The sequence below is a fragment of the Poromitra crassiceps genome (assembly GCF_964638095.1).
Source record: "Poromitra crassiceps genome assembly, chromosome: 6".
In the NCBI taxonomy this organism is placed as follows: Eukaryota; Metazoa; Chordata; class Actinopteri; order Beryciformes; family Melamphaidae; genus Poromitra; species Poromitra crassiceps.
In genome coordinates, this window is record NC_139627.1 from 61,967,101 (window position 1) to 61,976,381 (window position 9,281).

Consider the following 9,281-nt stretch of genomic DNA (forward strand, 5'->3'; position numbering starts at 1 on the left):
GCCTTTCATTCTGCTATAAGTATTTCATTCCTGAGTTACGAGGAGGTTCCAGGCCAGTACAGCAGATACGAGGTTTTGGGGGCAGCGGATGTGTCTGGGCTTGTCTGGGGCGAGCTTGCCCCCCCCCCCCCCCACAGAGTGGAAAGAAGGATTTGGTGATTGACTGTATCGAAGGCAGCAGACAGGTCATGGAGGACAAGGATAGAGGAGAGGGATGAGGCCTTAGCAGTGTGAAGGGCCTCTGTGACTGCAAGAAGAGCTGTCTCAGTAGAGTGAGAGGCCTTGAAACCGGACTGCAGAGGGTCCAGGAGGTCATTCTGGGAGAGATAGAGAGAAAGTTGTTCGGACGCTGCTCGTTCGAGGGTTTTGGAAAGGAATGAGAGAAGAGAGACAGTTCTGTAGTTCTGAATAGCAATAGGGTCAAGGGAGGGTTTTTTAATCAGAGGCTTGACTCTTGCAGTCTTTAGAGCAGGCGGAACAAGACCAGAGGACAGAGAGGAGTTTATGAAGGTAGTGAGGAAGGGAGATATGTCAGGTGAGATGGTTTGGAGGAGAGAGGAAGGGATAGGATCGAGGGGGCAGTAAGTGGCTCGGTTATAAATAATAATGGACCAAATATTGATCCTTGGGGCACACCCACATCATTATCAACCATTTCAGACGTTGTATGGCCTACACGAACACACTGTTTTCTGTCAGCAAGGTAAGACTTTATCCAATTAATGACATTAGGTGAAAAATTTAAATTTGATAGCTTGGCAATTAAAACATCATGGTTTACCGTATCAAAAGCCTTCTTCAAATCAAGAAAGACAGCCCCCACTACACCTTCCCGATCCAATTTAGCCCGAAGATTTTCCAAAAGAAAACAGTGTGTAGGTGTGTGTGTGTGAGAGAGAGAGAGAGAGAGAGAGAGAGAGAGAGAGAAAGACAGAGAGACTGGAATTGAATGACAGAGGATTATAGCAGTCTATGGATTGTTGCAGTTCTTCGCGTGGCCAGATGAGGGCAGTGACGCACTCTCTCACTCTCATCAGTGTGTGTGTGTGTGTGTGTGTGTGTGTGTGTGTGTGTGTGTGTGTGTGTGTGTGTGTGTGTGTGTGTGTGTGGTGTGTGTGTGTGTGCGTGCGTGCGTGCGTGCGTGCGTGCGTGCGTGTGTGCGTGTGCATGTGCGCACGCACTCGTGCGTGTGATGACAGCTGCAGTCTTATTTATCTTGGAAAAGATTCCGGCAGTTTCCAAGAATATTTCCACACAGAGTGAGAGAAATAGAGAGAGAGAGAGAGAGAGAGAGAGATATGTAGAAACACTTTTCAGGGTGAAACTTGGCTACTGTCTGCCTTTCCGAAGCCCTGCCACTCCGAACGTTAACTTCCATTATTCGTAATGGCGGTCGTTCACCTTAGAAGCCGCAATGCCGACCTTAGGTTTAGGCGTGGGGGTGGGAGAGGTTAGGTTTTGGGTTAGGGTCTGGGGGAGGTTAGGTTTAGGCATGGGGGGAGGTTAGGTTTGGCGTGAAAAACGGGGAATATAGAACCCGGGGAACATAGACATGATCCCTTTCTGAGTGCCGATATTTCAGAGTGGCAGAACGTCGGAGTGGCAGCACGTCGGAATGGCAGCATGTAACCGTGAAACTTGACCTGCAGCCTAACACACACACACACACACACACACACACACACACACACACAAACACAGGTCATGTTAAGGTTGATTTTGCGTCTCAAAAGAGGGAGAGAAAACATCAAGTGTTCAATTGTGTTGGAACATGTGTTTACTGTGTGTGTGTGTGTGTGTGTGTGTGTGTGTGTGTGTGTGTGTGTGTGTGTGTGTGTGTGTGTGCTTATGCGTGCATGTGTGTGTGTAATTACATCAGTGTTCCAGTGATATTCCAGTGCTTTTTCTGCCAACTATTAGAAGCCCTGACATCAAAACAAACACACACGAAATACACACACAGACGTAGATTGTCTCTAATGCTGGTGTAGATGTAGAAATAGTTTGCTGCTTTAAAGGAACAGTTCACCCAAAAATGAAATTTCAGTCAGTCTCTGCTCAGTCCCGTGCAGATCTCTGTCTGTCTGTTTGTCTGTCAGTCCTGTGCAGGTCGGGAGAAGTGTTTTAGTCCTGTAGCTTCACAGCAAAACAGCCACACAGAACTTTCCTAAACAACTGAACCCAGCTAGCTAGCCACAGTAGCTACAGGCAGCAGCTAGCTAGCTACAGGCAGCAACTAGCTACTGTAGCTACAGCAGCAACTAGTTAAATGCTCAAATCAAATTCATCCCAACGTTATGTCCCGTTATAACTAAATGATTATATAAATAATTAAATAATAATAATAATTAATAAATATGTGTATTTATCTCATCATTGCACCTTGTACGACCTGGTTGGATGATCCTCCCTTGCCCTGCGCAGAATGCGACATTGGTACTTGTTCATATACAAGGCCATCCTGGGCAGACTACCCTCATACATCTGCTCTACGTTTGTAGCGATAAACAACTCCCATAACTTAAGATCAAACAGCTGGTTGAAATTCAAAGTGCCAATTATGTGAACAGAATCTGGAAAAAAGAGTCTCTCCTACTTTGGTCCCTGGTCGTGGAACGACCTGCAGTCCCGTTTAAAACGTTTTAAACATGCTCTATCTGAAGTTCTTACTGCAAGCTGCTCCTGCAGTAATATCTATTTTTATTTTGCCCTTTTTGACCTGTTAATTTTGTTTTTAGGCCATATGTTTTTACGTTCTTGATCCTGTGTTATTTATTACCCTTGGATGTGGTATTTTATGATGTATTTGGTTGTCCTTGCTTTTTTGAAATGTTTCAGCTCTATAGCCCTGTTTTTATGTTTCCTTTATATGTACTGTAATTTATGTTGATTGTAACCTGGCTTGTATTTGCTCCCTTCTTGGCCAGATCACATTCGCAAAAGAGATCTTGTATCTCAAATGTTTTATCTGGTTAAATAAAGGTAAAAAAAAAAAAAAGTAAGACCAGTGGTGCAGCGATTTTATCACTTGACACACAGAAGGCATTTGATCAGGTTGAGTGGCCTTATATGTTTGAGTCACTGCACAGAATCGGGTTTGGTGATTCATTCATATCCTGGGTAAAGCTCATAAATGCTAATCCGACATGTTCAGTTATAACCAATGGTGACCAGTCAACCAGGTTCCCATTACTCCGCTCGGTCCAGCAGGGTTGCCCTCTCTTGCCGGCCCTCTTCGCCATCGAGCTCGTGCCCCTTGCCTTAAAAATACGTGGTCACCCAAATATTGCGCCGATGATGTAATATTATACTTAAAGTCAGAACAATCGATCCCCCCTCTCCTAGAATGAATCACCTCCTTCAGTAAGGTATCCGGTGTAGGGCCCTGTTTTACACTGGAAAACTGAATCGCTGGTGCTTTCAACAAATGTGAAACAGACATAAAACCCCCACCCTCTGAGCATTCCACAATGGGTGACACCTTTTATAAACCCCAGGGGGTCGAGCCAGTCCCACAGTTACTACAGTAACGAGATAACACAAGCCAATGCCAGGCCCCCCCACCCCCTCTCTCTTGAACGCAGAGATAACGTTAGCCACCACCGGGCTAAGCTAACGACTAAGGAGCTAATCGGAGGTAGCTATGCCGAACGCTCGACCATCCTGATCCTCTCCTATCCTACCTTAAGGGCAGCTCAGCTGTCTTCCCTGTGCAGACCAAAGTCCTCTCCGATTGGCCACCAGAGTCCGACGCCATGCTGTGGACCCCATCTCTCCTCACCACCCTCCCCCCATCGCCTGAAACCGGACCAGGTGAACGAACATTGAAATCTCCTCAGGCTCAAGTCGAGATAACCGCACCAAACTAACTCTTTAGTTTAATGTCTCGGGCGGACAGGTTGTTTAGCGTTATATTGAACTGATACTGTTATATTGAACTGATACTGTGAATTGAACTAATGACTTGAAGTTACTGTGATTGTACTGATTGTGTATGACACCGTGAATCGATAGATCAATCGATAGATCAATACCAATTTGCTTATACTAAAAATCGTAGCACAAGCGATGCCATTTCCACCATTCTGCACTTTAATCTGAGGCATCTTGAAAGTGCCGTGGCATATTGGGGGTACGGTGGTGCAGTGGTAAGCGCTGTGGCCTCACAGCTCGAAGGTCCTGGGTTCGATTCCCACCTGGGACGCTGTTGGCGCTGGAGTTGTGACCCCCCCCACCCCATATCCTCAGTGCCCACTGCCCAGGTGGGCTATCTCATCGAAAGGGCCTTTCTGTGTGGAGTTTGCATGTTCTCCCCGTACCCCCCAGGGGGTTCCTCCGTACATAACCCCCCACTAAAAACATGCAGAAGATAGTCATCCGACCAGTGACGACAACATCTGAAGTTGGTCCAATGATGGTCCAATGAAGGTCCCCGGGCGCTGGAAATAAATAGCGACCACTGCTCCTGGCCTGCCCCCTGGAGGAAAGGACAAGCCTGGATGGGTCAAATGCAGAGGACATATTTCACCGGCCACCGTCAGCATGAGTGTGTGTAGTGGCCGCATGCATGTGTTGTAGTGTGTTCGTGTGACAATAAAGACGGGCTGCCGTCTGAAATCGTGTTTTTTTTTATATGCCAGACTGCTCTTTGTGGACTCTAGCTCCGCTTTTAATTCAATTCGTCCACATATTTTGCTAAATAAGCTAGTTCAGTTTAATGTTAACCCATTCTTTGTTAAATGGTACCACCCCTTTCTATCCAATAGGCCACAGAGTGAGATTTAACTCTGCACTCTCTGATATTGCTATAAGCAGTGCAGGGGCCCCGCAGGGGTGCGTGAGCTCATCCTTTCTGTTCACCTTATATACTCATAACTGTGTTAGCTCTCACCCCAATCAGTCTGTAGTTAAATTCTCAGACGATACAGTCATTCTTAGTCTGCTAACCAGCGACTCCGACATTAGCAGCCATTCTGCTGGAGTGAATACATTTGTAGACTAGTGTGGCAAGCACCACTTGAGCATCAATGTGCGGAAAACTGAAGAAATGGTGTTTGACTCTAGAATCAATAGGAGACCAGAGTCCTATTTGCATCAATGGCCAGAACATCAAACAGGTCTCCTCTTATAAATATCTAGGGGTATACTTCCATGATATGCTTAACTGGCAGAGACACGTGTCAAACATCTGCTCAAGGATTCATCAGCGCCTTCATTTTCTGCGGCGTCTGAGAGTCTTTGGAGTTGGTAGAAATGTTATGATGATCTTTTATAGAGCGACCATTGAGTCGATAATGCGCTATGGTATAACTAGTTGGTTCGGAAACCTAACGGTTAAATCAAAAGCCCAAATATTTAACTTGGTCAAGACAGCAGGGAAGGTAATGGGGCAGCCCCCACCCCCTGCCCCCCAGGACCATGCTGCTATTCAGCAGGCCAACAGCATCTTATATGAGCCCTCGCATGTGCTGAATTCCCAATTTCAGCTTCTAAACTCAGGAAGGAGGTACAGGGTCCCTCTCTGTTTGAGCTTCTAAACTCAGGAAGGAGGTACAGGGTCCCTCTCTGTTTGAGCTTATAAACCCAGGAAGGAGGTACAGGGTCCCTCTCTGTTTGAGCTTCTAAACTCAGGAAGGAGCTAGGGTCCGTCTCTGTTTGAGCTTCTAAACTCAGGAATGAGGTACAGGGTCCCTCTCGGTTTCAGCTTCTAAACTCAGGAAGGAGGTACAGGGTCCCTCTCTGTTTCAGCTTCTAAACTCAGGAAGGAGGTACAGGGTCCCTCTCGGTTTCAGCTTCTAAACTCAGGAAGGAGGTACAGGGTCCCTCTCTGTTTCAGCTTCTAAACTCAGGAAGGAGGTACAGGGTCCCTCTCTGTTTCAGCTTCTAAACTCAGAAAGGAGGTACAGGGTCCCTCTCTGTTTGAGCTTCTAAACTCAGGAAGGAGGTACAGGGTCCCTCTCTGTTTGAGCTTTTAAACTCAGGAAGGAGGTACAGGGTTCCTCTCTGTTTCAGCTTCTAAACTCAGAAAGGAGGTACAGGGTCCCTTTCTGTTTGAGCTTCTAAACTCAGGAAGGAGGTACAGGGCCCCTCTCTGTTTGAGCTTCTAAATTCAGGAAGGAGGTACAGGGTCCCTCTTTGTAAACACAATCGTTATAAAAACTTGTTTATCCCTCAATCGATCAAGCTTATTAATGAGCAGCTAGGGGAGGGCAGATGGACACGTAGGACCTGAGAGCTCCTTGAATAGCGTGTTATGGGCAAAGCCTACAAGATAATAATAATAATAATAATACATTTATCTTATATAACGCTTTTCTAGATACTCAAAGTCGCTTTACAGAAACACACAAATTAAATACTTTAATTAAATACATTAATGTAAATTAAAGGTGGGGACAGTAGGTAGAGTGGAGTGAGGTTAGGAGGAGAAGGCGAAGTTAAAGTTTATTGATGATTTTGTGGGGGGAACCGTAGAGGATGCTATTGCAGTAGTCGAGTCTGGATGTGATGAGGGCATGGATGAGGGTTTCAGCAGCGGGGAAGGATAGGGAGGGGCGGAGGCAGGCAATGTTCCGGAGGTGAAAGAAAGTGGTTCTGGTGATATGATTTGCATGGGGGAGGAGGGAGAGGGTGAGATCGAGGATGAGACCGAGGTTGCGGACCTGGGCAGAGGGGGTGATAATGGAGCCGTCGATGGTGAGAGAGAAGTTCTGAGCAGAGCGGGTGAGGGAGTTGGCCGCCAATGATGAGAATTTCAGATTTATTGCAGTTGAGTTTGAGAAAGTTATTTTGCATCCAGGTTTTTATGTCACTGAGGCAGGCAGAGAGGGTGGCGTGGGTGGCTGGGGTGATGGTTTTGGAGGATAGGTAAAGTTGAGTGTCATCGGCATAGCAATGGAAACAGAGGCCGTGATGGCAGAGGAGAATGGATGTAGGATGTAGAAGGATGTAGAAGGTGACAAGATCATGTAAGTTAACAACTGACTTAGAGAGGTCCAGATGAGAAATAAAGGATCTGCCTTGGGGAATAATCCTCATAGCATAGTTCAGGTGACCTAATAAAGACAGTAATTCTCTTTTTGATAAGGACACCGCATCACCCACTTTTCAATGTTTTTCTGATGCGCACCAACTTCTCCTGAGGCAGAGATGCCTGCATAATTCAAGGATTCAAGGATACTTTATTGTCATTCATCATGCCAAACATGAGCGAAATGCAGTACTCAGGACTCAGGTCTCAGTACTTAAGCCCAGATTAGCAACTATATGGGCAGGGTGAGTGCCCTGGGGCATCAGCTGCCTTGGGGCATCAGCCAAAATGATTCCGCGGCTAATTCTACTGTCTTTCAGAGGCTTTAGCGGGTTCATTTTTAAAGTTGGAGCGAAGCTACTGATATCATATGAAATTAGAAGAGCTAAGGCATCCATTGATACCAACCATGACATGCTAGCTTGTAAGGAAGGGGGCTAAATACCACTCCAAATTTAGACAACATTTTGGCAAGGGAAAAAAGGGCATAGCCATATCGTCGCTGTCGGGGCAGGACCTTGAATTTCCACAACAGCAACTTTTCAGGAAATTAAAAAAAACCTGTTTGCTCTTAAAATACTGAACCAGACGTCGTCGTTGGCACATGTCTTAATTATAGTTAGTTTCCCACTGAATGTGTCATTACATTATTAATATCTCACCTGGATAAGCTCAAATGATGTTCATGTTATCAGTCCGACTTGGAATCCGACTCTCCCGGCCAGTCAGGCGCTGATGGCCGCCTCCCCTCTGGTATGCACATGCACGAGCAACAAGCTCCGGCCCACGGGGGCACGCGCAGCTGTGCAGCAGTGCTCCCCAGCCTCTCATGGCCGAGGCGAAGGCTTTGGGATGGGGAGGAGAACAGTCTGACAACGTTACTTTATTCTCGTCAGAAACCACTCCGATTTGCATGTTAAAACAAGTTTGCCACCTAGGAATAACTGGAAAACATTTTATTGATCTATTCACGTCAGAGGAAGCCAGGATTAAACAAAACGATATCACAAATACACAGCGCATCTGCCGTGTGTCTTTTCCGGGTTTAGTGTCCTGCGCGGGGGGGGGGGGGGGGGGGGGGGGTACAGATGGAGATAGGGGAGGAATTTCGAGGTTTGACTGCAGATTGAGGGCGAATGGCATTACGAGAATTACTCACAAGCTCGTTTTAATGCTTTTCCATTGGTTGCATTTGGTAAAACCCACACAGAGACATGAAGGGTGACGAATGGCATTGATTCATGACAAAAACAAAATCTGAAAAATGGATATTCAGGGTCCTGCCGCAACAGCGACGATATTCAAAGGGCCCTTTGACCTGTCACCTCAAGGTATCTGAATAATAATGAGTTCTATGGGTACCCACAAGTCTCCCTTTACAGACATGCTCATATGCCAATCAATTTTATTTAAAAAAAAACATGCCGTTTTTGGCATGCATTATAAATGTTATTTTTGCCTATTCTGAATTTTTCTGCATATAGGACCCCTAAACAATATTGGAATTGCAGAAATTGAGTGTGACTGGAAAGCTGAGACTCTCGTAAATTCAATTAGCCCAATTGTATTCATATGTGATGATGTAAGTCCCCATCATCTACATTGTGTCTTGTATCTGGTACGTGTGTGTTGAGGCTCTACTTTAGCAATACAGTCACGCAAATCTGTGGTATTTATTGCCATAGTAAATTTCACTTTTTGTGTGTCTGTGGGGGGGGGGGGGGCACTTCAAGTCTGGGTCACCCTGTGGGAGTCGGTAGTATGGAAGCTGACCATCAGCAGCTCCCATCCAGTAGATTAGGGACTCTAATTCTAAATAATATCTCACACACACAGTCTAACACGTGAAAACGGAGGGATCACTAGAGAATTGGAGAGCAGGACCGATACGTGGCTGGCTCACAGTAGCACTGGGGGAGAGAGGGCCTCGCGCACCTGAAATGCCACTGATATAATCTCTAAGCCACTCCCACTTCCTGTTTGACTCTCTGGGCAAAGACGTAAATTACAATATCATAAACAAACAAGAGGGGTCCCTGACAATCACATGTCAATCACATATCACTCTAGCCGTTTTCACACATGCGTACAGGAACATTGCCTGTAAATCAATATCGGCCATTTCCCGGAATTTCCCTTCACACTTGAGGGCTCACATGTGTGAATATAGGCGTCAAAGAAGCTGTATTTGAGGGGGGTCGGGGGGGGGGGGACACTGCAGAGCGGGTGGGGAGGGTGGGGAGTGACGTGT